Consider the following 12,696-nt stretch of genomic DNA (forward strand, 5'->3'; position numbering starts at 1 on the left):
AAAGTAATTTTGTGCAGACTACAGCTATTTAATCAAAACATATGTTGTGTTTCCTTTCTTATCAATCAGCTTTTTATACAGACATACATTTCGATGGAAAAGGGTGTTATTATAATGAAAGTAAATCACAAACAGATTGTAATAATCATGCAGTGTTAAAACTAGTTGTTGACCATCAAGCAAGCGGTGGAAATATCAAGATGATGATCTAAGATGTAGCCACACATCTCAAGCTGCCACCTTTGTGTGAAAATCTATCCCTGACGTGTGGGCAGATACGTAGGGAGATGAGGACTGAAGCCTCACCCATTCAAAGAGAAGAAATAACCTGGATCTAGGAAGATACTACAAAAATGTTTAGTCCTTCATACAGAAGTTCAAGTCCATTTTCTCTCACGGACCTCAACATGTGGGACACCAAATCTTGCTTTTCAGCTCAGGTAAGACCCAGATATAGTCTTTTATCGGGTAGCAGGTTGATCAAAGCGTACTTCTTTAAAGAAAATTGTGCTTATCTTTCTTAGACCTCAACATGGTATGGTATGGCAACTGGAGCAGGGTTTCTGTCCAAAGTCAGTGCAAGGTGAGGGGAAAATGTGTACAGTTTTTAAACGACAGAGACACAGTAATGTTCATTTTCAAGTCAGGGTGGTGTAAGTTCTGGCTGATATACTGTATTCTAGCACATCTGGGAGCACCGGTGGCTTCAGACAAAATGACCCATGTCTAAGGAAGTGGCAATCATTGTCCCATCTGGCACCTGAGGGTGCTCCACGATCTTTTCCTCCATCTCCAAGGGAAGAATTAAGGGCTGCCAGAGGTGAAAGCAGCTTTAGACAAGCACAAGGGGTGCAATGGCTGCAGGATGCTCATGAGCGTTTAGACACTCAGCTGGACCGACTGAGGACCAGAAATTCACAGCTGAGCTACAACATAACTACTGCACAACTGTTTGACATGAAACGTAAGGTAAGTAAAACAGTAAATTCAAATGTCTATTGAAACTAATTCTATAATCTGTTAAAAAAAAATCTGTTAAGAAGTGAAAGGTGTGCTTTTGTTCTATTCTATTTTATTTTAGTGTGTATAGCTTTATTCTATTTTACTCAAATTGGTGTAATATATAGCATTATTGAAATCTTATTCTATTCTTTTTTAATTTTATTATTTAAAATAAATTATTGATAATCATATATTTATTTTTGTATTTTTATCTTGCTTCATTTGTATCATTACTTTGAGCTGCTGTAACATGTACTTTTTGACTAGTGTGGGATGCATTTTTTTTTAATCTTATCTTCATTTGCACACAGTATCCTAGTATTTTGCACTGATGTGTTTCACAGCAGCTGTCAGAAACGATGGACGCTCTTGAGCAAGAGAAGGAGGCAGCTGGATTATCCCAATTTGAAAAGAGTCGGCAACGTGGAGAGCTTCATGAAAAGTAAGTGCATCAAAAGACATGGAAGGGAAATTTAAAAAACAAAGACTTTAGTAAAGATTGAAAGTCTTCATGTGAAATTCACTCACAAGGGTCCTACAACTGGAAAAGGAATTGTTGCAAATGAGGTCTTCTTTGGACAGAGCAAGCAATGATCAACCAAATGAAAGAACTCCTGGCTCGCTCAGCAGAACATTACCAATGAGTCAAGAAGACTTTAACAGGCAGGTGTGTAAGCTTCATGTATTATGAATATAGATTTGAGTTCTAAATACTGTATTATTTTGTATTTTTGCTTGCCAAACACTGCTTTTACACTTTAATTCAGGAGAGGCAGAAGGTTGACACAGAGCTGTGCAAGCTGAGAGAGGCTCTGAGAGATGCTGAGACGAGGGCAAAGACACACGAACAAGAACGAAACCAGGCACTCCAGAAACTCCAGACTTCTACAGAGGTCAGTTTGAAAATATATAAGGGAAATCTTAAAATATTGAAATCACAAAGCTACACTGCAGTTGTCTGTTGTACTGCCATGATCTTTTTCGTTATATTTACACCTCTGGACTCTGTGTATTTTGTTTCTATGTATCTAGACACAGAGGGCACTGTTGAATCAAGTAGAGGAGATGAATCGTAAAAGACAGAATCACTCTGAAGTGCAAGAACAGCTGAGTGAAGCTAACAACAAGATCAGCCAAGCATGCCTGGTCAGTTTGCCTCAGATTCAATATTACCTCATCCTACAGGTACATTACAACATTTTATATTGTGTGTAATAGGAATTAAACCTTGAAAATGGTCTTTAATTCTTCTCAGGAAAAAGCCCTCTTGTCAACTCAAGTGCTAAAGCTGGGGCATAATATAAAAGAACTGAAGGCCAAACTGACAGTGGCTCTGTCTAACAAAGATTGCCTGATCCAGGTATTATATAATCTTAACTACAATGTCTGAAGCATTCAAGATCAAAATATCATGATTTGGAATTATGACTAGCTTTATTTTTTGCATGTGTGTTGTATAGGAGAAAGCAGATCTGCACCAGAGGGCCCAGGTCCTGGAGCTGCAGCTGCAGAGGGCCCAACAAGGTTCAGAGGGTTGTGACACTGAGTCCCACAACAAACAGGATCAGGAAACTGTTCTGATGAAGGGAGAATTTAAGGCTCTTAAAGAGGTTGAAAGTTCTAAGTGGACATCTTTTTTTGGGGTTTCACCTTTTTCTGAATTATTTATAAAATTATCCATGTTGTGTCTTTACACCAGGTAAATGAAAAGCTGTCATTTGAGCTTGAAATGACTGAGCAGAAACTGAAAACATCACAGACTCAACTACAGGAGGTAACAGCACAGAGGGACACCAATTCCAAACAGATCACAGATCTGGAGGCAGAACGATCTCAGCTGATCACAGAAAAAGAGGAGCTGTTGAGTAAAATTAATGAATGTGGACATGAGGAGTTAACGGAGATGAAAGAAAAGTTCCTGCAGCTCAGGTGAGGTGTTGATTGAACGTATTATAATGTAGTATATTTACCCTCTTTATACTGAAAACCCTCTAACTATTTATCCAGGGAATCTGTGGCCGTTTTGGTATTAGAAAAACAGAAACTTCAGGATCAGTGCTTGTGTTTGGAGGCTGAGGTTCTTGAGAAGGAGGAGAAGCTACACCTGCAAGACAGACAGCATCAGGAACAAGATGCAGTGAGCGTTCAGAGCATCGAGGAACTAAAAGCCGTGGCCTCGCACTGGGCAGAGAAATGGCAAAAGGTCGCTTTGACCCTGCAGTCCACACATGAGGAGCTAGAAGAACTCAAAAAGAACAACTCCAGAAATGAAGTAAGACCACTGCTTGAAAATAACTTTATACTACATCAGTGCATTTAGAGGCATCTAAATAAATTAATCTAATTTCAGCTCCAAGTGGAAGCTGAACATCTGGAAACTGAGATTGAAAAACTTCAGAAAGAGGGCCTGAAAAGCAGGTGAGTCAGTATTACAACTTCCCCTAATTAATTGCTGTCTAAATCACACATTAGCTTTTGGACACACTTCCCACATCTTGTTCTGATAATGCATTTTTTCCTACCTATAGGGAAGAAATTGAGAATCTGCTGCAGCACAAAGCTGATTTGGAAACAGTCCTGACCAAAGCAAAGGTAATGTATCCCTCCATGTTAGGGCACTGAGATAATCTCATTGTTAAAGAAGTAGCATTATTTAACTCTATGCTTTTTAACAGAAGGAATCAGACTCACTGCTAAGGGTTGAGCTTGACGCATGCAAACAAGAGCTTGAGCTGGAAAGGAGCAGAAGTCAGGTTTTGCTTCAAATATATAAAGATAAAGGTAAATACAGTACAGTACATGTAATGTACAATTCTCAGCAGTCTGTGGCACCTGCAAATATTCCATAGACCAGGGGTGGCCAACCAGTTTAGCATTAAGAGCCACAAAAAAACACGCACCATAGCAAAAAGCCACACAACACATGCACGTCCACATTACAACAGCAACAGTGACTTCCAGATCTAATGATAGTCATAATACATAGCAGTTTTCATAGGTTTTTTTTCTTACTTAGATTGACTCAGTGTGAAACCTGACAGTCTTTGTTATCCACAATTCTTTTTAGGTTTGGTTGTACTCAGTTGTGGCCACTCAAAGCGACTCTTTCACTCATTTGTCACTAGAGGGGCTTTCAAACAATCTGATTCAGCAGTAAAAGGGTTAATGAGGAAGGTGATCTGTGGCCGCTGTTTTTCCTCAGGTTGCAGAATCTGTCCATAAAAAAACTCTGCTGCATTATTTTTTATTTTAAAATAATTGGCAAATGTACTGGCAGATGCATTCAAATGCTTTTTTTTTTTTTTTTTTTTTACTTATCTGAAATGTTTTAAAAAAGTAACAAAACAAAATCCACCAATAACACAGCACACAGTAAAAGCCTCAAAGGAGCAGGCAAAGAGCCGCATACGGCTCAAGAGCCACAGGTTTGCCACCCCTGCCATAGACTGTTTAACAAGATTATTGTCAAAGCACAGAAAGTGTTATTCTTTAAACACAAGAGGGTGTTAAAGTGCTGTGTCCTTGTATTTTCAGGCGGTGAAGCCTCAGTGCAGACTGAGGACACAGAGACACAGACAGAGTGAGTGGATTTTTGTGAGATTTTCATTTTCAAAATGCATCAACAGAAAACGCTCATAATTAAATTCTGTGATCTGTCTCTTCATCGTGTTTTCCATCCTGTCTGTTCATCAGCTTATCAGAATCCTCTTTGTTATGGGAGCAACCATCAGACTCCCACAGCAGCCAAAACAAAGCCCCTCAGGTAACAAGATGTTCCTCCCTCACTGAAATGAATGTAATAATCATCCTTACTGTGATAGGGAAAAAGCTTTGAAGAGTCTAGAAGGCTGAGAGAGACAGAAAAAAATTAGGCTCAACTCAAGTTTTCTGCTCTGGAGCTCAAGGTGCAGTCGCTACACTTTTAACATGCAGCCTCACCAAGCTATGAATTTAATAGATCTGTGCTAACTCCCCTCTTAACCACCAGTGTTGAATGGGGGATTAACTAGGATATATCTTCTTCCTTCATCATCTGTTTCTCATGAATGCTCATGAAAAAGGCATCTCAAGATGATCAAGATGATGGAGGCCAAGCAAATGTCTCGACCACTGACTCACTGAGGGCCCAGCTGGAAGGTATGAGCCGGCTTTTGAAAAAAAGCTACAGAGGATAGCGTGTTGATTTTCCTCATTGGCTCAGCTCTAAAACTTCTTCCTCCACACGTTTTCAGAGAGTAGGAGGAGGATGAATCAGCTACAGCAGGGGGAAACACTAGCAATCCAGAAGCTTCAAACACTGAGGCAGCTTTACCTGGTAAAGTTCATAAAATAAAAAACCCCTATCGTGGTGATGAACAGAATAAATGACCGACTTCTTGTCTACAGGTTAAAGATGACAAACCATCTGTTGAAGGCAGAAAAGATAAAACTGTCTGTCCAGTTAATCTGGAGACAGACCAGCAGAGGAGGATGGTCACTGAGCAGGTATAATTGCATGATGCCAACATGATTTCTTTTTTGTTTTGTTTTTTTATGATCAATTTATTTTATTATTTTTATATTTTTGAACACACAACATACAGAACAAACAAATATAACTGAACAGGAACCAAAACCCTCGCCCACCCCCCACCCTCTGTGGTCTCGAGGAAAACAACACAAACCAAAATACAAGAAAACTAAAATTACACCTTGCCTAGTCAACCTCCTCTACTTCTTGTGATGCTGAGGTCATTAGGACTGATACTTGTGCTGCTGCGTTTTTCCATAGGTCTATAGTAGATGATTTGGCTTAGTTATCCAAGCATAACTATGTCCAGAAAATACGCCAACCACTGTTTTATACGAAGTGAGTGGGGGAGAGCCAGTGCTGAGCTATCATTTTCTTGGTGATTTCAGTTTGTTTTTTTAGGAATGTTAATGTCCATCTATCAGTCTGTTGGCCTGTCGGTCTGTCGGTCCACGACTTCAGAATGAAAAACTATTGAATTGATCGGCCATGAAATGTTATGTAGACATTCATGTACCCAGAGGATGAATCTGAATGCTTTTGCTGAAATTCACTCTATTTCAGTAAGCAACCCAGAAATAAATAAAGTTATTAAAATTAGCGCCACCTTTACCAGCTGCAACGTTGTGATGTATTCTACACATGAATGCATTAATAATTATAATGCAATAATAGCCAATCATATAAATTACTTTGAAATGGCCCATTATTTTACTTGTGATGCTTTTCCTTTCCTTGCTAGTTAAAACTTTTATACCGGAATTGTACTTGTAACAGAGTTTTTCTACTCTGTGGTACTGCTACTTTTACTTAAATAAGTACTTCTTTCACCACTGAACATAAGGTGAACATAAAATTATATATTTATGTTAGCACTGTCATTATGAGCATGTTCAAATGCTGACATTAGCATTTAGCTCAAGCCCCTTAGGGCTGCAAATGTGGCTAGTCTTGTTTATACCTGTTGTTAATGTCAACAAGCATCACAAGAGGAATGTACTGTATCTTACCATATTTGTAGTTAAAGAGTCTGTTTAAGGAGCGAGAAGTAAAGGAGGTGGAAAAGGCTGACAACAGATCAGCAGCCGGTCAGACTGGAGCATCCTCACTACAAGACTGGTCCCAAACATCTAAAGTTTTAAGGGTAAGGAACCTCTCAAGCAACCAACAAATACTCATAGAGATTAAATAGATTACACCAATGTGAATATGTGCAGAAATAACTTGTTTTGCTTTCGGGGGTTTTCAATCAGAATCCAGTGGACAGGAGGAGCTGGCAGCAGGGCCCAGGTTTGATGCCAGTGTTTGAGGAGGATGAGGAAGGCAGTGACTGGCCAGGAGTGGAGGAGGGAAAGCAAGCAGAAGAGGCTCATGCTGAGGAAAACTTCCACAACCAAAGCCAACAGGTTATAAATGCTTAAATTACACCAAGTGGAATGGTTACCAAGTCGAAAATCCGTCTATACAGGCTATATTATGCAACAGCTAACCATCATAAAAGCTACAGCAGCTACCACACCGCTCAAAAGACCATGTCTATCTACCTGCCTGCATGCTAGGATGTTTCATAAATAATGCATTAGCATCTGCGACAAATTAATATCATTGATGGCATAATCTTAGTATACAGATATCATAAAATTAACTACCCGCACATTCATTCATTCATTGTCACACACACACACACACACACACACACACACACACACACACACACACACACACACACACACACACATGTGCATTAATCCCAGTTTCTGCTTTAATCAAAGAGCATTCTGGGAGGGGTGTCAGCCTGGCTGCATAACCTTTTAAACTCTACGTAAAATGTAGTTCAGCTATAATCTCACATATGACTCTTTCTACTCGGTAAATAATCGGATTTGAAGCTGAGGAGAGAACCGGTCAGCTGGAACACATCTGACTTTGCCTAAGAGGATAGGAAAGAGTTAAAGTGCATCACTGTCTTATACTGAAAACCTGTGACTACCATAGTGTGACAACAGAGAAGCAGTCAGTAACATCCAGACATAATGTGATAAAGCCTGTATCATCATTAAAAAGTCCTAATGGTATTGAGTGAGTAAAAAAAAAGATTTCCAAAGCCAACTAAAAACTACAGACTGTGTGACACAAGATCAAGGTCTTAAATTTCAAACAAGAAGATGCACTTTACAATAAAAAATATGTTGCCCTCTTTTGCAATTCTTTTTGAGCTGCTATTTGAAAAAGAGATGTGAAAAAATAATAACCAAAATCTACATTAAAAAGCATTAAATAAAAAATATAGACTACGTTTGTAAAAGAGGTCTTACAGAAGCATCTAATATAAAGATATAATAATATAAAATGAGAGATTTGAAACTCTTCTCTCCTCTGCCAGATTTCAACTATGAGTGCAGAAATCTGCAATCTGAAGGAAAAAAATGAGAATCTGCTGCAAGGTGAAGTTGTGCATGAATGGGTGTAATAATCATTAGTGTAGACGTGTTCTGTAATCTGTTTTGTGTTTGTTTTTTGGAATTAAATATCTTTATTTCAGACAGGGACATATCCACAAATATCTAAGTTAATTATGGAGCACATTGTTTAATAAAATAACCAGCTTTTCTCATCACTATCAGTGGATAAGTCCCTGACCTTAATTCATTTCTCTTCTGTCCATGGCCTTCTACCTTCTGCATGTGTAAGAATACAAAATTGATATTTTGAAATAATAATCTTTGTGTAATTATTTCCCCAATTTTGCCTAATTTAGCCACACTAAGGTACAAGCAGCCAACCCAGGACTGCCCTTCTGCTGCCAAGAAACTATCAGACAAGTCCTCTCACTGGTCAGATGAGATTGACCTGCAGCAAAAGAGGCCACCTTTCCTCTATCCTGATGGAATATTCCTGGCTGAGCTTGTAGATATCTGTAACCCTAATGAAGATGAAGAGGATGGAGAGGACAAATGATGTGTTTTTGTTAAGACTCCTGCATTGCTATATACAAGTCTACACATAGACCAGTCATTTACAGAGTGCTGCACCAGCCAACGTGGTGCCTTGTAGCTTATACTATATGTTTTTTTTTTTTCACTCAAATGAAATTTAAGGACTAATTCACTTCAACAATTTAAAGACAAGATTCTGCTTAGGTGATACTTTAACCTCCGACAATAGTGTTAAAAGTCACCAAGCTTCCTCAGGGCAAAAGTGTTTTATTTATGTGACATGATATGCTTTACATCATTTTGACATTAAGAAAATCCTTTAGCCAACAAGATATTTCACGTATCTCAAAAGAACAGTGCATTTATGTGTATTACGTGTCTTTTAGTTACAAGGACTGAATGCTGTAGTAACTCTTCAGTATTTCTAGATAAAGGTCCATTCAATTACCTTAATGTTTTCTTTTTGTTTACTAGGAGAGAGATTGAATGCTTACAAGAGATAAGTTTACAGAAATTGTAAAAGATCCATTTAGAAAGTCTGTTCTAGGTAATGTTACACAAGTACATTGTTCTGTTGTAAGCCTTCACATTCTGAAGGTAATTTTGTGCACATACAGTACCTTCCCATATGTGAATTCACAGGTTGATACATTGAAATAAGGCCATTGACAGAATTTTTTGCTGAGTACCAAATATACACCCATTAGAACTCCCAGGAAGCACATCATTTTATATACAAAGTGAAACATTAGCTGTGTGCACTTTTTGGTAAAGGTGACCTATAATAGCTTAGCTTGGATGCTCACTTAGTTCATACAGTGCGTCAGGTTCACTGTTCACAAAATAATTCTTTCAGCGCACATGTAAGCACTTTATATGTCTGGTTGTACAGTGTGCCAGCGTGCCTGCTCCACCTGCAGGCTGCACATGTCCCTCCAGTGAGCACGTCCTGCATCTGCAGCCTCTGCTCCAATTAGGACTCGACCAAGAACTTTACCTTCTGAAAGGACCTGAATTTATCACGGAAAAAAGGAGCAGGAATGTGGAAATCAAAGGGTTACACATCACAAATAAATGTAGTTATTTACAGAAATGCATTTTATTCTGTAATTGTGAGCCCACAAAGGGATCTTTACCTGTGTGATTATGAACTCGAGCATGAGGGGCAGCTGACTGACGTCTCCAGGAGGCAGGTCAAACAGGAAAGGAGTATTCCACACAGAACAGGACCCTCCTTCAGTTTCTCTGCTGCTGATCACAACTCCTTCATGATGCAGATTGATCACCACCTGGTATTCTGTGCACAAGCACACACATGTTATAAGGTGCGGAAGAAAATCTATTGTACAATACAATTGAAACATGGAAAATAAGATACAAAAGGAAGCTGGAAAGAGAAAGTTTCCCACTGTTACGAATAAACAAAATTAGAAAAAGCAAATGGCAGGATAACACTATATTGTATAATTATAAGACAGGTATCACATTTTTTAGTTGACATACCACGAAACCAAAAATATTTTTTGTTAGTTTTCTGTGTTAAATTTTTTTGCTGTATTTCAGGCTGCCATCATAGTTGCACACAAGCATACATTTTCTAATGAAGAGTCTCTGTATTAGTTATTAAGATCTAAAACACACTTATCAAAAGGTGGAAATGTTGAAAAATCACATCACACAAGAATGTGTATGCCCAGTCCAGTTATAAAAAATAGATAAAAATGAAATGAAACCACTTTTTTTTTTTTTCACACCTTTTCTCCTGTAAATTCACCAGAAGTTAACATAAGGTAAAACATTGAGCTAGAATGCATAAAATACATATTTTTCTTTATCCATACTATGCACTTTTATCTATTCTCATACAGTAAGCAAATACTTTCAGAATCTGATAAAGAGATTATCCAATTCAAATGCATGTGACATAATGTACATGAAACTGATATCATACAATCTAATGGCTCTTTATACAGGATGTACTTGTCTGCAATAAACGTAATGCCTTGACAGGCTAATGCAAACAAAGATTAGATCTGTCAGATCAGAGATCTAGAGGAGATTGGAACATTTTTCTGAGGATTGTGAATAGTGAGGGATTAAACCACAATGTCATTATAAAAAGGGATGATCTCCTGCTGCATTCAGACCCTGTGAGACATCATTTAATCCCCTAAACATTAAAAGCAAACATAGGGAATTATTTTACCTCTGCCCCTGAAAGGCAAAAAGTTAGTTCTGCCCACGCATGCTTATATAATGCCTCCATGCATGATGTCCTTATGGGATCTCTAAATATATATTTTGTCAAATTCAAGTGACATTAAATGCTGGTTGTACCTGCTGCAGCCAATGTGTAAACGAGGTTGTCTAGGTTATCTGCTCTGAGGACCGTGGCTTTGATGCGGTGGGCCAGAGTCTGATACTGAAGCAAAATGAAGATCTGTGGAGGACACATCGGTGCATCTTGTGAGATTAGACCCTGCAGTCAAAGAGCAGAGAGGGGAACCTCGATCAGCAGGAAATGCAGCATGGGATTTTCGCTTTGTAACATGTGGGAACAAACAAAAATCACATAAATCACCAAAGGATTATTTTAAAATTGCACTGACCACAGAGATCAAATGTCCATATGCAATGCAGCACATGGACATGTCTCCATGTTTACCCCTTGTTGCTTGTTTAAGCAGATCATTTTAACTGGTAACCTCCATGCAAAACTGGATTACCAACTGGGCAAAACCCCAGGTTCACTGTGTTACATGTAGACCTTGAATATAGAGCTTGATTGTTCATTTTTGACCTTTTTTTTCTTGTTGTAAAAAGTGTCAAAAAAGGGGCCCAGCAACAGATTTTTGCCTAGGGGCCTCCTAACAGGTTAATCTGCCATTACCTCTCTATGTATCTTAAAAATATAGACAACACATCGTCACATATATTAATTCAATCCACCGATACCTTTTTTAGCTTCCACTTGTTTGGGTTAAGCTCTTTTGTGACGTGAAACGAGTGCTCTGCTCCCCAGTCTTTTCCTCCACATTCAGCCTCCAGTTCACCCAGTGTGGTGCCTCTCATGCTGGGAGGTTCCTGTGTGGATACGGATATTCTCAGTAGACACTTTTGGAGCTCCTTCACAGAGCTCACCTTCAAAACCAGCACCAGGCGGATGGTCTCAGGGCTGAGACTGCTCTGGGCAGAGGCCTGTATGGGACAGGGGTATAGAGGCAGCAGGCTGCCCAGCACAGACACATTCTCCAGTTTGTGGGGCGTCCCAGTGAGACTGAGGACAGTGACTGCCAGGGTTTGCTGCTCTGGAGAGAAGGCCATAGTGAAATGGAGGCAGGGTTTCAGTGGTATTGGCTGTTGGCAGCTGGCACTGGAGCCATAGCTTAGCGGAGCCAGCGGGATTGGTTCTTCAGGCATGGAAGGAGAGACAGCACTGGGGCTGGTGAGCCTGCTGTGTTCATTATAAGATATTTTATCTCCAGTCAACATACAGTGCCTCTGCAGATCCTTGCATTTTTTTGACAACTTTCCCAATTTGGGAAATGTAGGCAGGGAAGCATGACTGGGATCAATGGGTTTATAAAGGGGTGATGTTAGTGGTGGTGTGCTGAGGCGGCGGAGGGAAAAATAAGACTTTGGCTGCTCCTTCTGTTCAGAGGCAGCTCTAGCTCTTTTAGAAAATGACAGAGAGGTAAATTCTCTCTCCGAAGGTGCAGGACTGGTGAAAGTGGAGGGGTACTCCACTATGTCTCCATCTAGCTCATGGTATTGCTGCCTGGATGCTGTCGTCGCTGCCGAGGGAGGCGGGCTCTGGGCAAATGTCACAGGTTCAGCAGGAGCTGGTGCTGACATCACAGGATCTTTGTCTTTCACTGTACAAATCTGACTGTTCCTCCAGCACAGAATACATCCCAGAACCAAACACAGACAAAAGACTATGAGTCCCACCAAAAGAAGAATTTGGAGGTGAACTGTAGACATAAAAGAGAATAATAACATCAATCAGATGGCCGCAGTTTAGAAACTGTTCTCATGCAAACCCTGGATTACATAACACAGTACTATTTTACATCATCTGCCCATTGACCACATTTTTCGTATTAAAGTACTGTTAAAGGAGTGGTCCACACTTTTTCAAGTCTGTCTTAAAACAATATTCATGTTTCTATATGTACATGGAAAAAAACATTGTGTCAATAACTCTTTTAATGTAAACAACATGGACATGTAAGTATTGTTTTAGAC

The sequence above is a fragment of the Perca flavescens genome, chromosome 8 (assembly GCF_004354835.1).
Source record: "Perca flavescens isolate YP-PL-M2 chromosome 8, PFLA_1.0, whole genome shotgun sequence".
Classification (NCBI taxonomy): domain Eukaryota; kingdom Metazoa; phylum Chordata; class Actinopteri; order Perciformes; family Percidae; genus Perca; species Perca flavescens.